Below are 27,567 nucleotides of genomic sequence, written 5' to 3'. Positions count from 1 at the left end.
ATAGGAATATATAAAGTAACACTGGATGCGTGTTTGCACATGGGCATGAAAGCCTATGTACATATGGGTGTGGGTATCTCTGTAGATACACAGACATGCACACGTGTATATAATAGCTGAAACAGGGAGTGACTGCTATGGTTAAGTTGCCTATGCATTTCCATTGTAAAGAAGAACATTTATAAGTTCTCTTAACTTTGTAAAGCTTTCATTTTTGCAGTTTATAGTTTCCAGGTTTGATCTCTGCACAAGCTTTGCAAGTCTGCCAGTGTTACCTCTGCCCCAGTGTACGTGCTCATTACAATACAGTCTTCAATTGCATGAGAACTCACTCTCATTTCCTCAGGACCCTTGCCTCATTTAATGTGCAGAGAGTGGGGAAGACAAAGGGATATATAGGTAGAGTCCATGGGTCCTACAGACTGGTTCCTCATTTTGGGCACAAAACTTTTTGCAATTACAACACTAAATCTGGAGTAAACCCAGTAAAGTAAAAGTGCGTACTCCTAATTTACACCGGTGAAACTGAGCACCTCTGGTCCCTCAGTGCTAGGATGGATGATGCGACTGAATGTGACAGGGGGTTGTACTCACTCAGTCCACCAGTGGGACGATAGTCAGTCAATAAGATAGGGCTTCACTACATGGAGGATAAAAATAAATATTGCAGAGCTGCCTTATTCACTGAGCATTATACAGCATGTGTACAGGGGATGAAAGTCACCCCTGTGCAGAGGGCGTGCACTACTCTGTTCCCACTTTAGTCCTCAAAACAGAACTTAAGCCTTTGTCCCCCCAGCCAAATCTACATTGCGCAAATCTGGGTGCAGTCTTGTCCTTGCTAGCAGTCTTTATACCATAATATACACAAACTAAACCTTGCCTATTGCTTTCACCTTATTCACAGCTCATATCATGTATGTGAAATCATTGCTCCTTTACATACTTCATCCTTGGCCTGTGCTTCATTTCCCCAAGTGTCCCAAGATAAATCTAGATGATGATAATTCTGGGGCAGCTCAATCATGTGACTTATGTGAGCTAGTCATTTTGGAGTTTTGCTCATGCTTTCGGTCACTGGCTGAGAATGGAAGTAGATTGTTTCTGTTGCTGAAAGCCCCCATTAGTGATTGTTGTGAATGCTTTAGACAATCACTCCTCAAAATCAGATTATTAAAAACACGAAGGTCCTCTTATATAAATTCTCTAGAAATCCTGATCACTGTATAGACAATAACTCTGTCTCTGTAGCAAGTGAGGAAGAAGAGAACATTTGAGAACTTTAATCAGAAATATAGACTGCAAATGTCATAACACAGAGGGATTTTCTTGTGTCTCTAATATTGCTGTCAAACAGCTAGCACAACGGTGGAACCTGCTCTTTGTCTGTCAAAGCCCCAAGCTCAGCTGCCTTTGCTATTTACTAGTTAGGGGTGGATTTACAGAAGTGTTGCTGGACTGCCTATGCCGGGGAGGATATAAGAGGAGAGGCAGTGTTGGAGAAAGGTGGAGCCAGAAAGCCACCTGGGGACTGAGCTTCTTCTCAAGATTTGTTTTCAAGATTAAAGGTTTGCAAGTACTCCTGGAAAACAGCAACACTTTCATTTACACAGCAGGTAAGGGAGGACAATCAGCATGTGCCATCCTTGCTGCCCTTAGATCTATCAGTTGACTAGTTGGCTCCAGTCTGGCTTAATTAGTAGCAACCAAGCTGCTTACCTGGGTAATGGAAATGAGCATTCAGTGACTCTGGTGCTATATATGGTTGCAATAATTTCTGCAGTTTCAGGGTCTGGCTAAATATTACAGGTCAATACCCAGGACTTTGAAGGGTCAAACAAAATAACCAACACTGTCACATGCTACTTCCCTTCATTAATTGTTTTGACTATGTTGTTCCCGTCACCAATGACAAAGAAGGCAACTTTGCTCTTTCACTACCCATCCTCTCACCACATAACTAGGTCTCTTGCAAACTATCCAATATGCTTAGCAGTGTGTGTGAAATCTTTTGTCTAAGATGGCCACATTAAGAAATGTTGATGCATACCTTCTGGTAGTAGCAGCCCAGAACAGAAGAGGGATCAAGGGGACAACAACAAAACATAGAGGGCCATTATTTTAATAACAAAATCAGTTTTATACTTTAACATAAATTTGCATTTAGGGGCCAATATTGGATTAATAATTAGCCCATGTCTACTTTCACGGATAATACCAACATTCTGTGTTGGTATGCTGTGATGCCAACATTTCTTTCTGCTATTACTGTAGTCCATACATAGGCAATAGGCATATAAGACCTCTCTACTCCCTCGTCCCAATCCTAGCCCATGAATGTGACTGCATCAATTGTGAGTGTGCTCATCACTCCTCCCCCCACATTGGTGCCATGGCGAGAATTCCTTCATACATTGGCCCAACGTGCGGGGAGGAGAGTTGACCCAAGTAAGAATCAAACCCATAGGCAATTCCTATTGTCAACCTCATTGAGTTTGTTTGGACTCCTGCCTATGCCTAGAATTTTCTGGAGAATAAAGAGGACGAGGTGGTAGAGAGCGGGTGCAGGTGCATGGGTTGTCCCTTCTAGAAGCGACAAGGCTGCTCTCTTGGGTGAACACAGTGCATGAAGAAGGTGTCATCAGAGCAGCAGTCAGTGTGTCAATCACATCACCATGCATGAAAAATAGTTACTTTCTGCCAAGTATTACAAGCTTAAAACTGAGTTTGGATTAAGATTGGCAGGGTAAGTTTGAGCCAGCTGCTGTTCTTCTAGGAGCTGATCTCTTGTAGGCATTGTGACCGCCTTAGTAGTGGCAGCTGGTGGTATCTGTGGAAAATAAGAAATGCAAAGGGAATTATTATTATTTTATTATTTGTTTTACAATAGTACCTAGGGTCACTAGTCATAAGTCAGGACCTCACTGTACTAGGTGCTGCACAAACACACAACAAAAAGTTGGTCCCTGCTCCAAGGATCTTACAATCCAAGTATAAGACAACAGATGGATACAGACAGATGGGAACAGATGGAGTACAAGTAAACAGAGTGACAGTTGTGTCAGAATGATAGGTTGTGTTCTCAACACACCAGCAATCTATCCCTTGCCCAGTTTTTGGTAGGCATCATGGCAAAGGAGAGTTTTGAGGAGGGATTTGAAGATGGATGTTTATGTGGAGTACATCCAAGTGTATGGGGCAGATTAGGAAAAAGCACAAAGGTGTTTGTCTGAAAATTTTACAAGTGGGCAGTTGGCATCATGGGCCAATAGGAGAAGAGCACAGACAACTCTATAGCAAATAAGAGATGATGGTTAGGGTGGGGATTGACTATGATGCCTTCAGCATACTATTGGCAACGCATACTGTGGTGTCTCACTGTCCCTCTAAGTGGTTTCATGTAGATGTTGAAGAGGAAAAAAGGAGTTATTATGGCTCTCTGTGGGACTGTGCAAGTAGTACTCAAATCCTAAGTCATCAACACTTTGAGTTCTGCTGGAAAGGGACAACCCATTGTAATATTGCATCATTTAATCCAGCGAGGTCATGCTGGTGGATGAGGAACACTTGAAGACACCTCTGTAAAAAGCTGCAAAGAAGTCTAGTCAGATGAGAATAGCAATATTGCCTGAATCCATAGCTATGTAAATGGCATCTTTTTGTGCTATCAGAATACTCTTTTTCCTGTAACAATATTTGAAACCCGAGTGCAAGTCACCTGGGAAATCCAAGATGTTGGCAGAGGTTACAAGTTTTTAGAGCCTGAAAGTCTTTGCTTTCTCTATGTTCTTGCTTCTGAATGGAAAGTTGGATAGGAGACGGTAGTTTGAAAGGTCTTCTGGGTCCAGTGCTATCTTTTTGAAAATGGCATGGACAATTGCATTTTTAGGGGAAATAATAATTGATTATTTCCAAAATGGCTGTGTATATCTTAGCCAGAGTGGGATTGTATAATATGCTTAGGAGTGGGAGAAATTGCATATATCTTTAGTTTAAAATAAAAAAAAAGAGCTTGACAAAAGCTACTGTGAGTTGCTATGCTTCAGTTCATTCCCACCCACTACGGTGTCAACTTCAGCTGAGTAACAATAAAATTTGTTCTTTACAAATGGTGTTCTGATCTGGAGAACCACAAGCTTCTTAGAAGGTAAAGAATACACTTCAGCATTTATACTGAACTCTGTTGAGTTTTCTTCTGCTGTTGCATATGGATTATTCTCAGTCTGCTTCTCTTCCAAGTTTAGATAGTTTGTGACTGGCAGAGGCCTACCAGGGAGATATTTAACAACTCACTGTAAAATTCCAAATAAAATATATTGGCGTTAATACTAAGTCAACACAATACAGTATCTCCAACTGAAATCAGTGTACTTATCAGTGTACTTTGCTCACCTAGATATGAATGTGTGTAATGTGATAATGATAATGCCTGATGCATGTCTTATAATCAAGCTAGAATCCTCATACTGCTTAATAAAACATTACAGAAGAGAACCTTTTAATCTGTAATATGCAAAGGTCCTTACCTGGTATTGATAACTTGAAATCCAAAATACAGACTATCTAATAAAGTCATAATTATAATAATGGCTCCTAGGACATGTCATAGACCATTTGTCTGCAGTTAACTGCTTAATGAATGATTTGACTCAGGTAAGTTATTTACTTAAAGGTGACCTACAAAGCTTTTTCCAGATTGTTCACTTTTACAGCATAAGAGATTCCTGACCCATAAAGATACACATTTTTGTCAAAATTCCTTCTACTTTTTTAAAATTGTGACTCTGACTCTTCTCTAGCCCACCATCAACCTCCACTCCACAGAAAAGCCAGAGTGAGCCTTAGTTATATTGGTGCTATCTGCATGCCAAATAGATGGAAATATTTCCCCTCTTTATCACACTCTTTATTTATTCATTTCTACCTTATTTGGGTTAAAGCTGCTACATTTTTATGATTGAACTTAGTTCAGTTGCTTGCCTCCCAGCCCAGAGAGTGTGGGAGATGAAATCTCCCAGACCAAGATTAACTGACACTGTAACTAAGTGATTAATACAGTGGTTCTCAAACTTTTGTACTGGTGACCCCTTTCACATAGCAAGCCTCTGAGTGTGATTCCCCTTATAAATTAAAACACTTTTAAATATATTTAACACCATTAAAAAATGCTGGAGGCAAATCAGGGTTTGGGGTGGAGGCTGACAGCTCATGACCCCCCCCCTCATGTAATAACCTCGTGACACCCTGAGGGGTCCCGACCCCCAGTTTGTGAAACCCTGGATTAATATGTCTATGAAGTTTATGATGTTATTATTTCACAGTAAACAAAGTTAGATATACTGCTGAGGCCAAAGAGCGGGATCCAAAAGAAAAACTGCATGGAGGAATTAAAAACAACAAAAAGCGGGGGGGGGGATTTATAGTAGTCCCCATATTTAGGTGACCTAACATTTTTACTTATAAAGGGTTCTTATGCCTTTTTTTTTAGCCGTTGTTACTCCTCCATTGCTGGCATCAGGACTTTGAAATTTTGCAATGGAAAGCCCCCTGGTAACAGAAATGCCTTGTCTTTGTCACAATAAAATTATGTTCAATTTTTGCAGAGAGAGAAACTTTTGAAAATCAATATTTCCCTTCTCTTTCTTGTGTCCTTCAAGAACATTTTTGCAGCCTGTCAAAATAATAACTAAACATGATGCTTATTAAGAGCTGGGCTCAGGCTGTCATAAGTGCAGCAGCAGCCAACATACTGGAAAAGCAGTAATGCGAGGGAGAAGAGGCGAAGAGCTTGTCTGGAGTCCTCCTGACCACCTCCCAGACTCAGCATAAGGGTGCAGCTGTGCATTTACTCCTGGCTGCAGCAACCACATGGGGCAGGAGCTCTCAAGCTCCTATGGGGAGGGAAGAGAGAGAGAGCCTGGTTGAGCTTCTCTGACCAACCACTCTTCTGAGAACCAGCTCTTTCCCTCAGTACACCCCTCCTCCACGGATAAAGCCTTATGCTGCTGCTGCCAGCTAATGTAGTTACTCCTGTAGATCAATTAGTAAACCTTGTGCTATGGTGCTGAAGGTTGGTTCAGTGGTCAAACCCTCCTGATTTATGACTGAGGAGTTGCTACAGTAGCACACAATAGCAGTTGTTTTAATCTTTTCCCCTGAAAAACAAACAAAAACCCAAAGTGGAAATTACATTATTAAAATGACATTAAAAGAATGTTATTTAGGTTACAAAGTCAAGCAGTCAACCTTGATTTGTCTCCCTGGCGTGTATGCATTATGATGCCAACTTTAATGACATGAGCCCACATAATTTTTTTCCATTGGACACTACCTCTTTCAGTGCACAGGCTGGATGTACAAGAGGGTGGAAACAAGATTGCACAAGAACCATAATTCTAGAATATCTTAATGTGGGGAGGAATGTTAGAAAATTGTGAAAAAGATGTGCAGGTCGGTTTTAAAACTACAACTTACTGACAAACCTCAAGTAAGATGGTGACCAAAACAACACAGATTATTTCAGATGGGGGTCTGAGAAAGCATTAGTACTTATCAAATTAATTAGGTGATATTTGTCAAGTAGTTTGAAGATGAAAAGCACAAATAAGTGCTAAGTATTATTTTTGCTAATACATATTTTGTTACTATCATCACAAGATACTTAAACAGATGTGTAACTTTACTCACATGAATATCCCTGTGACACTTCATTATTTCAGTGGTTGCAGGATCTAGGTCTAAGTGGTGATCATTTATTTAATCACAATCAGCTACTGCAGCTAATACTAACTCTTAGCACTATAAAAGACAATGGGCCAAATTCAGAGGTGATGTAAACCATAGTGAATGTGGATCCAAAGTGAGCCTGATTCTGATTTCATTAACCCTAGCAAATCAGGGGCAATTCCACTTAAATTAATGGAGCCAACACATTGCAGAACTAGTCTGAGAATAGAATCAGATGATTGGCCATCAACTTAGCAGTTGTGTGTGAAATATTTGTAGTAGAAATAGGAATCAACATTCTGTGTAGTCTCTTCCCCACGCACCCTCCCTATTTCTTCATGTTTTCATGCTTCAGCAAGTTTAGTGCCTGATCCAAACAACTTTAAAGTGTTTCCATTGACTTCACAGGGTTTTGGATTAGACCTTCTTATTGCTCCACTATCAGCATGGTGAAGTCAAGATATGTGATGTTGAATGGTAAAACAAAAAATCTTACAATTGCCCATATGGAACTCTTACACACTGGCACTGTGCAGTTTGGACAAAATTGTAAAAAAATTATAGTTTTCCAGTTTTATCAACTCTAGTGGATAAAGAGGACCTCTCATGATTTCCTTGCACTAGCGTCCTGTTGCACAGATGGAAGCACACCAAAAGGTCTTGCTGCTCTCACAATGCCCTGAAATAATGTTTTCTTCATAGCTGCTGTTTATCAGATATTGCTGCCTGCTACATAGTATTCAAATGATCATGACAAAATGTCACACTTATTGTCACACTCTTAAGCATTAATATCAGACTGTCCATCATGAGAAGAGAGAATGAAGATGTGACCTTTAGGAATATCACCCACATCAGGAAACCATTATGTCAGCTGAGTGAAGGTGAGCAGGGAGATATATGCAACTCTGACACTAAAAAAATAATTTTTTTTTGTATGGGTGAGCAGGTATGGAAGATTACGTGGGATGCTGTTAAACAATCCACCTGTGAAGCAATCTTCAAATAGTGCTTTGTTCGTATCACAAGCTGGAATGATCTGTTTTGGTATTATTAATGCATCCATTCACCAAAATATCCATGCTCCAATCTGCGTTACTTTTGAGATGAGCAACAAAATTTCCCCAGTTTAAGACAGATTTTGGGAGATTTGTTTATGCAATATATTATTTCTTCATACAAAGCCATTTCTTCTATTAATATATACCAATCTTTGTATAATGCTATTAACATTCTAGTAGTTTCTCCTACATATTGGTCAAAGTTCAAGTGCTATTGCTCTCTCGCATGACATCTCAATTAAAGTTTATTGCTTCTGACATCTGGTTATAAATAATAGAAACCGGATATGACAATGTACTTGTTTTTTTCCCCAAGTGTAGGCATTTTACATACCTTGTGATAAATATTAACTGATGGTGCAGCTGGTCATCATTATACTTCATTATGTTCCTGAGGCAAGAGGTGGCCTTTCAAATTCAGAATAGTTATGTTCTTGTGTGCAACACATCTAAGAAGACATCAAGAGTTCATTCTGAGAGTTGATATTGTATATTAAGGTCCTAAACCAAAAGCCATCAAGACAATGGGAGCTTATTCAAAAAGCTGCTTCGATTTTGAGAAAATTTGCAGGAATACCATCTGCTTTACTTCTGAAATCTCTGTTAAACTTTTTGTTGTTGTTTTTTTTATTAGCCTTCAATTACATTCTGCCTTATATTGATTTACCATACATTTATAACTCAGTACAATGGTATACACTGTGCACTTTGTGTCATTCAAACACCCTTGCTCACTAGGAGAGATTTTCTTTTATCATTGCTAAAAGGGAACATAATTTAAAAATATGATCATTTTCCATATCTGTAACTCCAACCATTTTACTATGTGACTCCTACCTCTCTGGATTTTTTTGTTTTGTTACAAAGATGAATTAGCCTATCTTCCTAATTAATCATTGCTATGATTAGGCTTACCATCTTCACATAAATATGATTGCTTGATCAAACTGATGTATAAACACATGATGTTTCACATGGTAAATGCAATTTATGTAAATGTCAAATGCAAACTGAGAGTTCTAGGGGACTGTTTGGCTTTTAGGATGCCATTTAGCAATTCACTGTTTCAAACAGCCAAAGGGTAGGATGAGAATCATAAAATATTTGGAATTTAGAAACACGTCTGAGCCAGGATACTATTCAGGAAGAAGACTGGTGCAAGGTAGTTAGGAATGATCCAACCAACAGGTAAAGCAGGAGTTTTAAAATGATTCAAAGTTGGTAGATTTTTTTTTCTCAGTGTAGGCACTAATCAGAACAGAACAAACTTACCTTTTCACCTTTAAAAAGGTAAGTTAACAGTTTCTCTCAATGCAACTGAAATAGGATCTGAAAGTTGACAGTCCTGGCAGGTTCTGAAATGAGGTGAGATGATTAAAGCTGTGATGCAATTGCAATTACTGTACAGTGCTCACACAACAATCAGTGACCTTGGCCTCACAATTCTGAATCCTAAATTTGTGCTTCATAATCCCACATTCTAAGCTTGTCTGCAGTGCTGTTTGAGACTGCACAAGGCATTGCCATTGATCCAACCTCTATTGGCATGGCATGGAGGATTAATACCTATTCAATGAGACAGAGTGTATCCCCAAATTCCTAATCCTGGCTGGTTGGGAGACAAACCACCATCCCCCTTCATCTATAATCCATTGGTATAGGGAGGGCTGATCTCACACATGCTGTGCAGAACAAGCCTTAGATTTTACTTGCATTCACCACCCAAATAGGTCCCTGTTAAGTAGCTAGATCTGTCAGTATGTCAGTTTGGTCACTGTGATAAATATCTCAACTCTATTTAATCATATTTCACCTGGATAGTCAATGTTCCTTAACTAGGTCTTTGCCACCAAGATGAACAATCTTTGTAACCAATACTGGTATGAGTCTGCATGATTTAGCATAGAATGGACAATCCTCCTTAACAGCCAACATTAAAAACTATGGCTGGCAGCAGCCACCTTAATTGTATCCTCTGTATAAAAACAATATAATAGAAATAATTTGTTGCTGCAAGTAGTGTCTTTTTGCTTGAGTCCATTTATATCCTAAATCTTTATAAATATGAACAGTAGATGCAATACTCATAGATAATGGAAAAGAGCTAATCTGATTTCATGCTATGAAACCCATGCCAGGTTAGCTAGATTCTGCCAATGGCAAGTCAAACTGGAAACCATGGTACCTGCTAGAAGCTCTCTTTCTATGTTGGAATTGATCTTACAAACTTTCTTCCTTTACCAATTAATTCAAGGATTTAAATTTCACATGTGGAATAAATTTGCTCCAGTATAGGTTAACAGTACCCAAACATTATTTCAATTCTTAGCACAACCTTTATACCAAGAATAGAAATACCATTTTGTTAAGGTCACATTAAAAATGAAGGAGCTTTAGACATCTCCTTTTGCACAGCACTATAGCCTGATGTGTCATGCTTTGGTCTTCACAGACACAGCAGTTATTTGTGATTTACTGTATCAGCATAGTATATCACATCTCAGATTACATTAAGGAGTCCATGGACTGTTTTTTTTATCACTATTCTTTTATCACCCCGTACAAAAATGGTTATAGGCACTAAAAATCATCTGACTGCCTTTGTATCACCTATTCTTCAGATATTGGTAGGCTTACATAAAAATTCTTGAATGGAAATCCTTTGAGCTGAGACAGGTCACAACACTTGAGATTATTTCCCTATTAAACAGTATGATTTTGTAAAAACAAGCATAAGGGGAATTTGTACCAACATAATATTTTCAAAGGAGAGTATAACTAGGGTATAAATGAATTGCACCTGCCAAAAGCTATACCTGTGAGGAGCAACATGGCATTGACTAGAGAATGCAACTGCTATGGAATCCCCAAAGGGGTTCAACTGGATGCAAGTGATTTCTTGAATCCCCTAACTTTGGGCAATAATTTGACGAACCCATAGCCACTGAACTTAATTATCGCCATAGACCACACAATCCACCCACTGATATTGGATTAAGATAATTAATGCTACTATCCTCAAATTCAACTCTAAACTGTTCATAGAATCATAGAACATTAGGGTTGGAAGAGACTTCAGGAGGTCACCTAGTCCAATCCCCATCTTAAAGCAAGAAAAACAACAACTAAATCATCCCAGCCAGGGCTTTGTCAAGCCAGGCCTTATAAACCTCTAAGGATGGAGATTCCACCTCCTCCCTAGGTAACCCATTCCAGTGCTTCACCACCCTCCTGTTGCATTTTAATGTAGGATATTTTTAATTTTTAGTGTCCTGTGCTGTTCATCCAGTGTTTCTATGGCAGAGCCATGGACAGCCAATGCGGGCTGCTATAGGGCTTGCTGAGGAATCACAATGTTGTGGGATACTGTGTTTATGCTGGGATTTAGGAGCTACTTGGACTGCCTGCTGCTACCTGAGACATGCTTCTCTCAAGTGATCCTGCTTGGAGCACCACCATTTTTTTCTCAGCCCAGCTATTAAGCAGTGGGCAGCTTAACTTTCATTCCCATTGTATTCTTGGTGGGTCCCTCTTTACTGGTGGCTGTTAGAAGAAGCCATCCCAGTGCAACCAGGAGCTCCACATCAGTTTGAGGACAGTTGGGAAGCATGTAGTGACTTGATCTTGATGCTCTGTAGTGTGGCCTGTACTCCAGCATGTGTCTCACCATCTCTTACTGTCTGGGGTGACTCAACATGACTCTAGTACCAGGATCTACCCTTGGTACAATCAACTGCTCAGTTGTGGCTGCAGTTACTTTGCACTTATCTTTGGGACCTGTGACTGCTTTTCAGCCAGGTAAACGCCTTAATTTCAGGCATTTGTTTTGAAAATTAATAGAATAAGAATTCACCAGCTGATTTTGGCTCCTGTGCACATATAACTTGCAAGTTTGTACTTTGAAAATTTAGCCATAATGTCACTTTCAGTCCTTTTCTTTTTCATTGCAATCAATTTCCCGAGAAGGAACTTTCAAGGGAAGAGTTCCCAAACTCTTTTTTGTTATATTTCTGAAGACAGAAGCTAATATCCAGAAACCTGGAGGAAGATTTGAGTCTTTATTTAACTGAATATCACTTCTGCCAAATCATTTATCAGGCCTGTAGCGGGCCAGTGTGGCTCCCCTCCTCCCCGGAGAGGGTTGAGCCCCGGACACAGGAAGGGGCGGGGCTACAGAGTGGTGAGCCCGCCCCTCAGAGGGTCAGACGGCGACCCGGAAGGATAAAGGCCGGCCCTTCCAGCCCAGTCAGTGCCCAGCCACTGGGGAGAGCAGACCTGCCTGAGGGAGCTCCTACCGGAGGAACCGCTGGAGCCCCGGGCAGCTGCCTGGACTGGCCGGAGAGCACCCCACCTCGCTACTGGGAAGACCTGCTGGAGCTTCCCCGTGCCACCTACGATGAGGAGCCCGTAGGAGCTTCCCCGCTACCGTGCTGTTACCCCGAGGAACCCCTGGAGCAGGATTGGCCGGACTTCCCCGGGGAACTACCCGATCTACCCCCCAGCCCAGATTGTGAGGAGCCCATGCAGTGGGACTTCCCGGGACCAGACGCCGCGGACTAGGTAGGACAAGAGGGGGATATTGGAAGTGGCCCGGGGGCAGCCGACCTCAGTCAGGCTACTGATCAGACAATACCCATGTCAGTGTGTTGCGGTCAGGATCCCCACTGACCGTCAGCGGTAACGACCGCTGCCTAGGGCCCCGGGCCGGGACACAGTGGAGTGGGTGGGCCTGTGTCCCCCCTGCCACCCCACTCACAGGTGGCAGTTATCCCCCTCACCAGACTGCTCAGCCTGCTACAAGAGGTCTGAGCCCCTATACTGTTTGCTGCTCAGCCTGCTACAAGAGGCTTGAGTCCCTATACTGTTTGCTGCTCAGCCTGCTACAAGAGGCCTGAGCTCTCCTTGTACTGCTTGCAGCCCAGCCCCTGCACCAGAGGGCCTGGGCCTTTCCTAGACTGTTGGTACTATTTGCAGCTCAGCCTTGCAGCAAAAAGCCTGAGCCCCAACTGACTCTGTCTTTGTTGCCTAGCCTTAAAGGGACAGGACAGAGCCCCCGTGAGACCAGCGGGCCAGTGTGGCTCCCCTCCTCCCCTCAGAGGGTTGAGCCCCGGACCCACCTGTTACAAGGCCCCATTCACTTTTGCCTTGTTTTACTGATCATAATGATTTCTGAATTTGATTTGTAAAATTGAATGAAAAATGAAGGGTGCCAGGACAAGTTAACTACCTTCACAGCCATCAGAGCACAAAAACAGCTGCAATATCATTGTGCAATGAAGCCAGAATGGAGGATGTTTGGGTGGGGGAGGGTGAAACACAACTTCATGCAAGTAGAAGTAAACAAATTTACTTTTTCCTACTAAACTACTAATGATTTTGTGATTGGATACATAAACCCCACACTGGCCAGGAAAGGGTTAACGAGCTGCTGTGAGCTCAATCAGCCCCACCCAGCTACACCTGCAGTAGGAGTCAGGCTTGGAGGGAGGGGTAAAAAGGGAGAGCACAACTCAGCTGGAATCTACCTAGGAGGGAGAGCAGATCTCTAACTCCCACTCAGTGAGAGAAGTCCGGCTGGGGTGAAGAACTGTCAAGAGACTACTGTCTGTCAAAGCCTCCCCGAGGGAAGGTAGGTCTGACCTCGGACAAGTGGGTGATTTGCTACCAGTGCTTTGCTTGTTGTTGTTGCTGGGTGAAACTGCTGCATGTGGTGTCCTGCCTTAAGGAGGTGACAGCCAAAGAAAGATCTCTTTGTTTTGTACACCCAAACAGTGGCTTGCTGCGAGCCCAGGAGCAATTCTGTCACAGGTTTATATTAAAACTAAGTTGTACATGCTAAATTGATAGCTGTTTATAATAATGTTTCTACTGACATGACTGCTACAACTTGGATGAGATTTTAAATTAAGGCAATAGGGTGAAATCCTGGTTCTCTTGAAGTCACTGGCATAACTTCTCCTGACTTCCTTTTTCTCCTGAAATCTTGACACCCCCCCATTGAAGAATTGGATGCACGTGGCTAAGAAACAAAAACTGAAAACAACTCTCACCTGCTGATTTTTTGCTAAACTAATTATTATTTAGCAGTGCCTAAGGTTCCAGGCAGTGCCCTATTGTTCTAGGCACTGTACACTCGCATAACAAAAAGACTGTCCCCTTTCTTTCTTGTCCTTGGCTGTTGGGAAAACATATTGAAGAAAAGTTGTCTTAAGGTTCATTTCATTTTCTGCCAGTTGTTAAGGTGATAGTATCCAATCCTGAGAAGTGCTGAGTACCCCACAAGTCCAATTAAATTCACTGGGAATTACAAGTGTTTAGCATTCCTTTCTCAAATTGAGACTGGCTATTGTGGTTACTTCTGTTAGTAAGGCAGGATTTGGCTCTGTAGGTTGTAGAATAAGCTAAAGTTAGGGCCTGATCCAACACCCACTCGTGTCCCTGGGAGTTTTCCACTGACTTCAGTGGAAGGTGGTTCAGGCCTGTAATGCACTATAACAATTGTGTTTTTATTTAAAAACAAAAACAAAAAACCTGGTTCACTAAAATAAAGTAAGAGGATAGCTACAAAGTGTGTACAAATTTGGCTCCTAATTACTTTGAAGACTAATGATCTATCAAAGGTTACTTATGTTCATTTTTATGTCATCTTGGTCAGGTACGACCCAATTCTGCAAACCTATATGGTTGAGAGTAACCCTTATTCATAATGATTTCAGGTGAAGTTCATGAGACTACTACTCAGATTAAAATTTTGCAGTTTTGAGCTTTGAAGTATGTAACCCTGCAATGAGACCCAAGAAATAAATTCAGTCATAACTGAGTGGACAAAACTGTTCTGGTATAAATCTACCATCTATTTTAGGATTTATATTAGCCCCTGTCACTCAAGTAGCTGATCATCTCATGTTGTAAAGTTATCAAGAATAAAATTTAAAATAAATGTAGTAAAACATTGTTACCTATTTGAAGCTATTAAAAATAGCACCTCTACTAACTAACCTTTACAGCAGCTGTTGCTGAGGTTAAAATGTCAAAGGTCCTGCTAACCTGAACAATGTCATATAGGGCCCAGTCCTCAGGGATCTAAGAAATGTTTATAATGAAATAAAAAAAATCACAATTCAATAGCTTTATATTTGATTGGGAATGGGCAGTAAACATAAACAGCAACAAAACTGGTCTGTTCCCAAAAACTCCTGAACCACTTAGGTTTTCGATCCTCTAGCAGGGGTGGCGAACCTGAGCCTGAGAAGGAGCCAGAATTTACCATTGCACATTTCCAAAGAGCCACAGTAATACATCAGTAGCCCTGTATCAGCACAGCCCCAACCCCGCTCCCAGAGCCTCCCACCCACAGCAGCCCCGCTGATCAGTGCCTCCCCCTCTCTCCCTGCACCTCCTGATCAGCTGTTTTGTGGCATGCAGGAGGCTCTGGGGTGGGGAGGGAGGAGGAGTGAGGGCAGTGCAGGCTCAGGGGAGGGGGCGGGAAGGGGTGGAGTGGCGGTAGGGCCTGTGGCAGAGCAAGGGGTTGAGCAGTGAGCACTCCCTGGCACATTGGAAAGTTGGCACCTGTGGCTCCAGCCCCGGAGTCGGTGCCTATGCAAGGAGCCGCATGTGGCTTCAGAGCCACAGGCTGGCCACCCCTGCTCTGTAGCAAAACAAGCTATACACATACTAAGGGAGCGGTGTCCAACCTTATTACAGAGGAGGGTGACAAACTTAAACACAACCTTGTGTGGGCTAAACAGATGCTCCATATTTTAATAAGATTTATAATCACCGGTATTAATTTATTTTAAGTTCAACTTGTTTCATAGGTTGTTTTTATCTAAATACATATGTAGAGTATTGTCTGTTTTCTCATCATGTTTATGTCACTTTAGTTTACACAAGTGTGTAAACACTAATGAATTGACTGTTAGTATATTGTGTTGAAGCAGGCCGGAGGCCTTATGAAATGCTCTGGTGGGCTATATATGGCTTGCGGGCCATAGGTTAGGCACCTCTGTACTAAGGCAAGCCACCAGTGAGTTGATACAATAGTATAATCAGCTGATGTTCACTGATGTCTTGGACCAAAACAACCTCCTCCCACCACATACCAGAGATCACCATGGTTCACAAACAAACTCTGACAGATGAAGCACATGGGCAGAACATGAAAACACCAGTGGCATAAAACATTCCAGATTCATCCACAACAGCATAAACAACTTTTAGATGACTACACCACTGCCGTAAAAGAGGCAAAACTGGCCTGCTACTCCTACACAAGCAATCCTGCAGAATGATGGCCAGCAGAGCTAGGTCACATAGTGAACCAGATCATCAACCCACACTGCACTGCCCAGACACAAGCACTGAGCACTATAAAGAGCTGGCTGCTACTTCAACTCCTGCCTTGGCCCAATCACACACGGCTCAAGAAGCCCTGAAAAATATTAGTCTCAACATGGATGGATGAAATGGATCCATGGTCCTGCTGGCTACAGAGTGACGATGTCCACTAATGGAAACAGTCCATGCCTCCTTCAGAAAAGTGTATACACCTTACTTTTTTAAAGAATACAAAAGTTCTCCAGAAACCAACATTCAACCCTGAAGACCTCTTCAGCTACTGCCCTGTCTCAACCTCCTATTCACAGGAAAAATAGCTTAGAAAGTAGTGACACCAAGTTCCAAAAAGTGGTATCAGCTGACATCCTGGATGCCTGACAATTGGCACAGCTCTAGCATCACTAAATAATGACCTTATGGCTATGGACATAAGCAAAATTTCTATGCTCATACCTGTATGTGCCTACAATGTAGTCACAGACAAAACATTCCCCAGGCTGCAGACCGTATCACTTTCCCTGAGACAAACACCATCAATAGAGGGCAGCTATGCAGCAGGCAAGATCCTATGTACATTTTCAACATGCCACAAGCAATAACTCCATATCTGGTATGATGTTTCCTTTTCATGTAGCCACTCGCAGTCTGTTAGGCAGTAAGACAGAGCTGAGAAGAAGTCACTAGGAAAAATCTTCAGCTGCAGTAAATCAACATAGAGACATTAGACAACACAGACCAGAGTATCAGCATACTGATATGATTGTTTCCTTACCAGTTGCTGCTAAACAACCAGTTGCCTGCTAATCAACCACTGGGGCCCCTGAATGGTCGAGATACAAAAGGAGCACTTAAAGATGACAGTCATTGCGGAGAAACTAAACAAATTCTTTGCTTCAGCCTTCACGGCTGAGGATGTTAGGGAGATTCCCAAATCTGAGCCGTCCTTTGTAGGTGACAAAGCTGAGGAATTGTCACAGATTGAAGTGTTATTAGAGGAGATTTTGGAATTAATTGATAAACTCAACAGTAACAAGTCACCAGGACCAGATGGCATTCACCCACGAGTTCTGAAAGTTCCTCAGTTGCACACTTGAGTTCTATTAACTATGGTTTGTAACCTGTCCTTTAAATCAGCTTCTGTACCCAATGACTGGAAGATAGCTAATGTAACGCCAATATTTAAAAAAGGCTCTAGAGGTGATTCTGGCAATTACAGACCGGTAAGTCTCTAACATCAGTACCTGGCAAATTAGTTGAAACAATAGTAAAGAATAAAATTGTCAGACACATAGAAGAACATAAATTGTTGGGCAAAAGTCAACATGGTATCTGTAAAGGGAAATCATGTCTTACTAATCTATTAGAGTTCTTTGAAGGGGTCAACGAACGTGGACAAGGGGGATCCAGTGGACATAGTGTACTTAGATTTCCAGAAAGCCTTTGACAAGATCCCTCACCAGAGGCTCTTATGTAAATTAAGTTGTCATGGGATAAGAAGGAAGATTCTTTCATGGATTGAGAACTGGTTAAAAGACAGGGGACAGAGAGTAGGAATAAATGGTAAATTTTCAGAATGGAGAAGGGTAACTAGTGGTGTTCCCAGGGCCGGCTCCAGACCCCAGCGCGACAAGCACGCGCGTGGGTTGGCAGTTGTTGTCAGGGGCGGCAGATTGGGCCGGCGGACCTGCCGCAGTCATGCCTGTGGGAGGTCCACCGGAGCCCCGGGACGACCGGACCTGCCGCAGGCATGACTGCGGATGGTTCGCTGGTCGCGCTGCTCTGCTGGACCTCCCGCAGGCATGACTGCGGCAGGTCCGGTCGTCCCGGGGCTCCGGTGGACCTCCCGCAGGCATGACTGTGGCAGCTCAACCGGAGCCTCCGGACCAGCCAACCGTCCGCAGCTGCGGGAGGTCCAGCTGAGCTGCGCGACTAGCGGACCCTCACCAGTCAAGCCAGCGGGAGGTCCGCTGCTCCCGGGGCTCCGGGGCGTCTCCCGCGCATGACTGCTTGGGGCGGCCGAATATGTAGAGCCGGCCCTGGGTGTTCCCCAAGGGTCAGTCCTAGGACCAATCCTATTCAACTTTTTCATAAATGATCTGGAGAAAGGGGTAAACAGTGTGGTGGCAAAGTTTGCAGATGATACTAAACTGCTTCAAGATGGTTAAGACCAAAGCAGACTGTGAAGAACTTCAAAAAGATCTCACAAAACTAAGTGACTGGGCAACAAAATGGCAAATGAAATTTAATGTGGATAACTGTAAAGTAATGCACATTGGAAAAAATAACCCCAACTATACAAACACCCAACTATACAAACACTATGATGGGGGCAATTTAGCTACAACTAATCAGGAAAGAGATCTCGTATAGTTGTAGATAGTTCTCTGAAGACATCCACACAGTGTGCAGTTGCAGTCAAAAAAGTGAACAGGATGTTAGGAATCATTTAAAAAGGGATAGAGAATAAGATGGAGAATATCTTATTGTCCTTATATAAATCCATGGTACGCCCACATCTTGAATGCTGCGTACAGATGTGGTGGTCTTATCCCAGAAAAGATATACTAGCATTAGAAAAGGTTCAGAGAAGGGCAACTAAAATGATTAGGGGTTTGGAATGGGTCCCATATGAAGGGAGATCAAAGAGACTAGGACTTTTCAGCTTGGAAAAGAGGAGACAAAGGGAGGATATGATAGAGGTATATAAAATCATGAGCGGTATGGAGAAAGTGAATAAGGAAAAGTTATTTACTTGTTCCCATAATGTAAGAACTAGGCCACCAAATGAAATTAATGGGCAACACGTTTAAAACAAAAGTTTTTATATCTGTCACTAAAACTTTGCTCTCCATTACAGAAGAGAGGCTCTTGCAAATACAAAATTTCCACTGACCTTTACATCTTAGTGTAGAAACTGGTCCTAAATGTTTCTACACTTTTGGACCAAAAGAAAACTCTACCTTACTTACTTACTTTAATAAGGGTGTTACCTAAATCCATGAGGTATGGGAGTTTGAAAGGTCCGTGTTTGGAAAATGTGGTTTTAAAATACTTTAAAAAGAAATGTTTTCTCTCTAACTATATTCATTTGATTGAGTCTTTAGGCTGACACTGAGATTAATTTCATTAGTTGCACTGAAATGTTTAATCTGAAGTAATAGTTTAATCAGCTATTTCATGTATGGTGCTGGTAGAAACATTAAGAGTAACGGAAAAAATAAGTTATCACTTCCATATTTAGAACAGTGTGGCAGACAACATGGAAGTTTTTGTACTGAAATAGTTTCAAGCTAAGAAGAACCAGTTAATGCAAATAGGGTTCCTGGTTATTCAAATTAGTAGCCCTATACTTTGTGTACAAATTAATATTAATGTCACCAACGACTCTATCATGAGGGTAAAGATTGTGTTTGCAGGTATGATTGGGTGTACAAACCCCACACTGGGCAACAAGAGGTTAAGGGATAATTTTGGGCTCAGCCAGCCTCACCCTACCACACCTGCAGCAAATGCTCTCTGTGCTGGAGGAATTAAAAGGCAGGGAATTAGTTCATTTGGGTGGCAGAGCTGGAGGTGAGCAGACCCACAGCTCCAGCAGAGCAGAGGGAAGTGTAAGACTCTGGGTTTGGCTACACTTGCAGATGTACAGCGCTGGGAGTTAAAGCTGTCTTCGTACAGCTGTGTAGGGAAAGCGCTGCAGTGTGGCCACATTTGCAGCATTTGCAACAGTGTTGGGAGTGGTGCATTATGGGCAGCTATCCCAGTGTTCAAGTGGCTGCAACGTGCTTTTCAAAAGAGAGGGGTGGGGTGGAGTGTGCCAGGGAGCGTGGGGGGGAGAGAGAGTGGATTTTTGGAACTGACACTGTGTCAGCTCCCTGCCTTGCAAGTTCCGACTCCTTCCCCCAGCCCTCTTTGTTTTTTTCCTCACAGACCAGATAAGCAGCTGCTCCAAAACGGAACACCTCCCCCGCTCCCTCACCCCCGGGGCTGCTTCTCTCCTCAAGCAAACACTAGCTGTGGACATTCATCCCCCTGCCTGCCTCTGCTCGAGCAAACAGTAGCTGTGCTTGTTTTTTAGATAAGCAGCTCCGGGAGCCCCAAGTTCACAACAAAACAAAGAGAGGCATCACAACAAAACAAAGAGTGTTATCTTTACTTAAAAGCATTATGAGGAGCTTCCGGAGGTCAGTTACAGTGTAGTAAGATTAATCACTGTTTACACTGGCACCCCAGCGCTGCAAGAGCAGCGCTGTTCTCTTTATTACGCTCATCGAGGTGGAGTACAACCAGCGCTGTAGCCAGAGAGATACAGCGCTGTATGTGCCTTGCCAGTGTGGACGGGGAGTGAGTTGCAGCGCCACCACCAGCGCTGTAACTCTCAAGTGTAGCCAAGCCCTTTGACACAGCTGCCTAAAGGAGCCTGCCCTGAGGGAAGGAGGACCCACCCCAGAGACAGAGGGAAGTATCCTGTGGACCTTGGACTTTAGTAACTCCCCTTACTTATTGTGGTTTAAGTTTCCCCCACCAGGGGAAAGCCTTGGAGTAAGCTGACCCCAGGTGGGTGGACAAGAGGATGAGGCCCAGGGAGGACATAGCCCAAAGGGCCCTGGTTTGGAGCCTGGTGGGGTAGGAGGGCCCAGGCTTCCCTCCCCACAACCCCCTTGGCAGGCAGGAGTTGCAGCCATAACCACTAGGCCACACTCCCCAAAAGGACCATTACAGCAGCATATAGTCTTTTCCACATGTAGTAGGCCAAAGCTGTGAAATGAACTCCTACAGAGACTATGGATCCTCACAAATCTCACCACCAGCTGCTCAAAGAGCAAGATGTACTACTTCAAGCTTGCCTTGTCTATTAAAATGCATAGTACTTTTTAAAAATGTATACACTGCTATCCCCCTGCAACACCCCCTCCAAAAAAAAATTTAAAAAAAAACTCCCTACCAAAACAAACTACTAACCACATAATTCTCCCTCTGGAAATGGAATGAACTACCTTAATACATTCATGGAAGGCATGCAGATCCTACAGTGATGGGAAAGATATAAAACCTTTATAGAATAGAACAGAATTTTTTATTTCCTTTACAATTGATAATATGGTACAGTAAATTACTAGACTTGTAACAAATAGAGGTGCAGATTCTTAAACTCCTATAAACATTGCCCTTACTCATCAAAGGGTCCCATTTGATGTCAGTGGGACAGTCTATGGAGTAAAAAGCTACCCAATGTGAATAAGGGTATTAGAATACTTCATTACAACCTTTGTTGGAAAACAGTTCTCAAGTCCTAATGTGAGGAAAAAAAATTAAAAAAACACTTAGATATTTTATCAGAAGTGATAATCTAGCCTGTAGCAAGGAGCAGTCTATTATCATGGGGCAGCCTTGGACAGAAACTGCAGTGGGTGACTTGTAATCTTCCCCCTGCTCTTGGCAGGGAGTAAACGTGGTGACAGATATAATTCTGTCATGGAACACTTGTGGACATAAACTATTCTATTGGAGGCACTGGATGAATGGAGTTGAGGCTTACCCTGCTCCCTTCCAGTCAACTGCACAAGGAAGGGCACATATTGGCTCTGCGGTGGCTGCTTTCCCTCAGTGCAGACAATGGTGGTACAGATTTATCCTCCTCTGCCCCCCTACCAGTTCTGACACACTACTACAAAATTATTCATATACACTAAAACAATTAAGTCTCTAATTTAAATGAAGCTGGTACAGAATTTCTACATTTGAGTGCAACAGAACCCAGGGATCTTGCTGCCACCAAGTACAACTTGTGTTCTCAATCCACGTTATTAGTCTATTGTACAACTAGGACCATGGATTTACATGGCATAAGACTGTGAGATGCAACAGTATTCTCCACATTTTCTACCCCACCCTGTCTTATTTGTGCCTATCTCTATTTTGTAGTTAACACAGAAACCTCATTTTGGAATTTTCAAAAGCTTGCACTAGTGCAGGTGGCCTCTTGCTTTTTCCAGTGGGGGCTTGGCATATGTTTGGATGCTGATGGGGTTTTCAGAACAGCTTGTCTGTCATTCCCAAGTCACCTGAACCCTTACTGAATGGCTGGCCACTCAGTGGGTGCACTGCTCAAGGGTAGGTGAGTAACGAGGACCTTGTTGAGGAAATAGTGGAGATTAGGGATAATCTTGGCATGGCACAATATCTAAACGAATATTTTGCCTCGGTCTTTAATGAGGCTAATGAAGGGCTAAGGAATAGTGGTAGAGGGACTGACGGGAATGAAGATATGGGGGTAGACAATACGGTATCTGAGGTAGAAGCCAAACTTGAACAGTTTAACGGAAGTGAATCAGGGCCCGGATAATCTTCATCCTAGAATATTAAGGGAATTGGCGAGTGAAATTGCAAGCCCGTTAGCGATTTTTAATAAATCTCTAAACTCGGGGGTTGTACCGTTTGACTGGAGATTAGCTAATATAGTTCCTATATTCAAGAAGGGGGGAAAAAAAGTGACCCAGGTAACTACAGGCCTGTTAGTTTAACATCTGTAGTATGCAAAGTCATGGAAAAATTTTTAAAGGAGAGAGTGGTTACGGACCTTGAGGCCGATGGCAACTGGGACAAATTACAGCATGGATTTACGAAAGGTAGATCGTGCCAAACCAACCTGATCTCCTTCTTTGAGAAAGTAACAGATTTTTTAGACAAGGGAAATGTGGTGGATCTAATATATCTTGATTTCAGTAAGGCGTTTGATACGGTACCGCATGAGGAATTACTGGTTAAATTGGAAAAGATGGGGATCGAAATGAAAATCCAGAGGTGGATAAGGAGCTGGTTAAAGGGGAGACTGCAGAGGGTCGTATTGAAGGGTGATCTGTCGGGTTGGAGGGGGGTTATCAGTGGAGTTCCTCAAGGTTCGGTTTTGGGTCCGATTTTAATTAATCTATTTATCGCTGACCTCGGAACCAAAAGTAGGAGTGGGCTGATAAAGTTTGCGGATGACACCAAGTTGGGAGGTATTGCCAATTCAGAAAAGGATTGGGATATCCTCCAGGGAGATTTGGATGACCTTGTAAACTGGAGTATTAGTAACAGGATGAAATTCAATAATGAGAAGTGTAATGTTATGCATTTAGGGATGACTAACAAGAATTTTAGTTATAAGCTGGGGACGCACCAGTTGGAAGTAACGGAGGAGGAGAAGGACCTAGGAGTCCTGGTTGATCGTAGGATGACTGAGTAGGCAATGTGATGTGGCCGTTAAAAAAGCTAATGCGGTCTTGGGATGCATTAGGCGAGGTATTTCTAGTAGAGATAAGGAGGTGCTAGTCCCGTTATATAAGGCGTTGGTGAGACCTCATTTGGAGTATTGTGTGCAGTTTTGGTCTCCCATGTTTAAGAAGGATGAATTCAAACTGGAACGGGTACAAAGAAGGGCCACTAGAATGATCCGAGGAATGGAAAGCCTGTCGTATGAAAGGAGACTTGAGGAGCTCGGTTTGTTTTCCTTAACCAAAAGAAGGATAAGAGGAGATATGATTGCACTCTTTAAATATATCAGAGGGATAAATACCAGGGAAGGAGAGGAATTATTTCAGCTCAGTGCTAATGTGGACACGAGGACAAACGGATATAAATTGTCAGTCAGGAAATTTAGGCTTGAAATTAGACGAAGGTTTCTAACCATCAGAGGAGTGCAATTCTGGTACAGCCTACCGAGGGAAACAGTGGGGGCGAAGGACCTCCATGACTTTAAGATTAAGCTGGATAAGTTTATGGAGGGGATGGTATGATAGGATAACGGGTTTAGTCAATAGGTCAATAACGTGCCACACTGGTAATTAGTACAAAGGGTCAATGTTGGGATATTGTTAGCCTTTTCCAGAGGGTCTGGCTGGAGAGTCTTGCCCACATGCTCGGGGTTCAGCTGATTGCCATATTTGGGGTCGGGAAGGAATTTTCCTCCAGGGTAGATTGGCAGTGGCCCTGGAGGTTTTTCGCCTTCCTCCAAAGCATGGGGCAGGGGTCGCTTACTGGTGGATTATCTGCTACTTGAAGTCTTTAAATCATGATTTGGAGCATTCAACAGCAGAGTCAAGGGAGAGAATTAGTTCAGGAGTGGGTGGATCGGCTTATGTGGCCTGCATCTTGCAGGAGGTCAGACTAGATGATCATAATGGTCCCTTCTGATCTTGAATTCTATGATTCTATGATCTCGGGGGCATGACTGTGCCAGCAAACACAAATTCACAAACTCAGGTGTCTGTACTTTAACACACTATGGGACCACTAAGCCTAGAGACCATCCCTGCACACATCATTTGTGTGGCCTATCCAGCTATTGTAGTCCTAGAGTTTTAACAACAATGAAATAGTCAATAGCACTTTTTCCAGCTTGTAATAGAAGCTTGGGGCATAGCTGCTTTGGCTGTGCATGGAAAAATTTGGATATGAAACAGTCACCCTGCTGTTCCTAGCAATTGCATTCAGGTCAAGAACACTGATATCATTACAGATGAAACTATTTTTTCACATTGCAGGTCTGTGTATAAGATTTGATCATTTGAGACAGGTTTCTTCTTTCTCATATATTTCCAAAAAGGTTCTTTACCCTTGTATTGCTGCCAGTTAGCACTGACAGCCAGAGCACCTCAAAGCCCTCAGTCCAGTCCCAAATTTAAATTACAAAAATAAAAAATGTACATATACTGACAACAAAATTGGGTTTGTAACATTTGGAAGAGGTTGTGGAGAAGAACGACTTGTGCCCCACAAGGCTCATGAGAGGTCTCCGGCAGTGGGGCATAAGTTCAGGCAGTCTCCAGGCCCCCCTATCCAGTGCTGGGAGCCAAACTGGCCCCAAGAAGTCCCAGGATTGGAAGGGCACAATCCATCTCCCCTCCATCCCTTTGGCAGGCAGTGCATCAGCATCAGGAATTCCATGCCAAGAGTTGGTTCCTATATACACCAAAACTGCCCTAGCAGAGACACTGCTGTAACTTTGAAAATGAACCATGTGCAGATCTGGAAGTAGTTTACTTCCCTTCCTCCCCCAATTTCATCTGGAATGCTATTTTTGCCTACCTATGAAGTTATTTAGAACATAAGAACAGCCATACTGGTCAGACCAAAGGTCCATCTAGCCCAGTATCCTGTCTTCCGACATTGGCCAGGTCCCCAGAAGGAATGAACAGAATAGGTCCACTAGGACCACTGGCAAATTGCAACTGATGTCATTATTTGTACGTTTGCTCCAAAATGTTTCATTTCGGGTGTCTGCTACCAATTCTGTATGAAATCCTTCAATGTTATCCCTGGCCAAAGACCTTTTTAATCTGACTGATGTTCAGTAAGATACCCCTGACAAGGTAGTCTATAGTGATTGTTTTGTAATAGCATGTATTGAAAGCAGGACTCTTATTAAACATACTGATTTTTATTTTTCTGCATCCATCTTTCTCCCTGCCTCTTCATAAAAGGTGCACATCTTGTATCAATACTATTCAAAGCTTTACATAAATGATATGGCACCTTTTAGATTAATAGCTGTAACAACATATATTTTCTCTTTAAACATAGCTGGCTACAGCCTCTTTATTCTTGACAAATTCTTTGACTTGTAAATATTGTACATTTAATATGCTTGGCAATTGTATGTTTTTTTTCTTTATCTGTTTGAGATCTAAAAGTTCAGATCATCAATGTCATGACCTGTATAAATACCTCATCTTTCTTGATCTTCAAAGTTTCCTTTTACTAATCTGATTGATTGAACTCTTCATTATCAGACATGTGGCAGTGGAGATGGAAGCTGATTTAGTTTCATTATTATATGTATTGCAGTAGTACCTAAGAACCCCAGTACTGGATCAGGGTCCCATTGTACTAGGAATTGTACAAATATGCAAGAAAATGATACTCAACTAAGTGTGGAAGAATTTTTATTTTTTCTTATAATTTTGACAATTATAAATTGTATATTTTTAAGCTTTTTATTTGTATTGATTTAAATTTTCACAGTTGTACGAAATTATGGGAGAGGCAGACAATAAAAATTGCTGACAGTAGACACTGAGATTCATAAACCTTTAGCTTTTAACCATTAAAACAAATTGTCAATGTCACTGTCAAAGTATATAAAATATTTTAAATCCAACTCTAAGGTCCCAAGCAGTATTTTTCTTTCTTTGCCTAGCTGTACATTTGGATTATTATCAATGGAAGTAATTGTATGTGTAGAATAAAATCAATATTTACTGATTTAAAAAATCAAATCCTTCCAAACTTATCCCTAACTGATGCTTTAGTAATAGGCCTGTGGCATAAGGCACCTGACCTTTTATTTTTTCTTCTCCGGATCACTTTACCAAGAAAAGTTAATGGACATCTAGAACTGCTTCTTGTTATGCTGTGCCTGTAATCAATGATTAACGTCTCTTAAGTGAAGCCTTAGTAATATTTACATGTATAAAGAAAGGGAAGTCCAAGCAATTTAGTTGGTGTAGAAAACAGTGTTAGTACCCCTTCCCCCCTTCCTATATAAACTTGGAAAATATAGATGGTGTTTAAAAAAATTTGCTTGGCACTATATTACTATTGAAAGATTGTCCATAGAAAAGCATTCTACCTTGCTGACCACAAATGATCATAAGATCAAAATTGCTGTAGAAGGGCTAAATATTAAATAACTTCAATTTTTATCAAGAAAAATGGATGTAACATTCATTCAGGTGTAACTGAGAGCACAATTTGGGTTCAAGTGGTCCTATGGCTATTAGTAATAGTGCAAGATCTGAAAAAGAGCTCTGTGTAAGATCAAAATCTCGTCTCTTACCAACACAACTTGGTCCCATAAAATATATTACTTCACCCACCTTGTCTCTCCAATATCCTGGGACCAACACAGCTATACCAACACTGCATATTCAGCAAAACTTACTGGCTGTTATTCACTTCTTTGGGACCCTATCTTTGGTGTTTATTTGGATAAAAATTAGGTTAATATCTTTATCACTTTTACCCCATGATCTTGTCTAGTTAGAAACTGTCAGCTGAACCTTGCTTAGCTTAGAAGATGTGGCAACCTCACAGCTCATCATGATATGCCTTGTATTTATTACTGGGCGTTACAAGCTTGGAGGGAAAACTTGCACTTCAAGGTAGGCAAGATGAAATATTGTAGATAAAATATTCTGGTCAAAGTGACATATCAGCTTTACAACCAAGGAAAGGCCTGCTTGTAAGCTATACTACAAAATATAACGAGGGCAAAGACTTAACAAGATAATTTTTCTTTTGTTTTATTTATTTAATGTAATCACAATAAAAAGTTGGTTTTTCATAAACATGCATGTAACTCACTAAACTCATGGATGTTTCTCTCACACATGCTGAGAATCGAGTCTCATTTATTTTTTTAAAGCCTTTCAAACAAGGATCTCAAAATACTTTACAGACA

The 27,567-nt window shown here is 41.9% G+C and overlaps 1 protein-coding gene and 1 long non-coding RNA gene across 2 annotated transcripts in view; one reads left to right on the top strand and one right to left on the bottom strand.

The window, feature by feature from the left end:
- Positions 1-1,466: 1,466 nt before the first annotated feature.
- LOC120400099 overlaps positions 1,467-27,567 on the bottom strand; it is a 37,681-nt gene continuing 11,580 nt past the window's right edge. The window contains exons 2-4 of the long non-coding RNA XR_005595533.1: positions 9,060-9,142; positions 8,122-8,236; positions 1,467-2,830 (exon numbers count right to left, since the gene is read on the bottom strand). This is a non-coding gene — a long non-coding RNA (uncharacterized LOC120400099). The remainder of the gene's footprint in view (positions 2,831-8,121; positions 8,237-9,059; positions 9,143-27,567) is intronic.
- LOC120400098 (protein FAM83B-like) overlaps positions 13,253-27,567 on the top strand; it is an 88,839-nt gene continuing 74,524 nt past the window's right edge. Inside the window, exon 1 of the mRNA XM_039528463.1 lies at positions 13,253-13,416. The gene's annotated coding sequence lies outside the window, so the exon portion shown is untranslated. The remainder of the gene's footprint in view (positions 13,417-27,567) is intronic.

The sequence above is a fragment of the Mauremys reevesii genome, linkage group 3, assembly GCF_016161935.1.
Source record: "Mauremys reevesii isolate NIE-2019 linkage group 3, ASM1616193v1, whole genome shotgun sequence".
In the NCBI taxonomy this organism is placed as follows: Eukaryota; Metazoa; Chordata; order Testudines; family Geoemydidae; genus Mauremys; species Mauremys reevesii.
The sequence above is the reverse complement of the archived record's forward strand: the minus strand, read 5'-3'. Positions and strand labels throughout refer to the sequence as shown.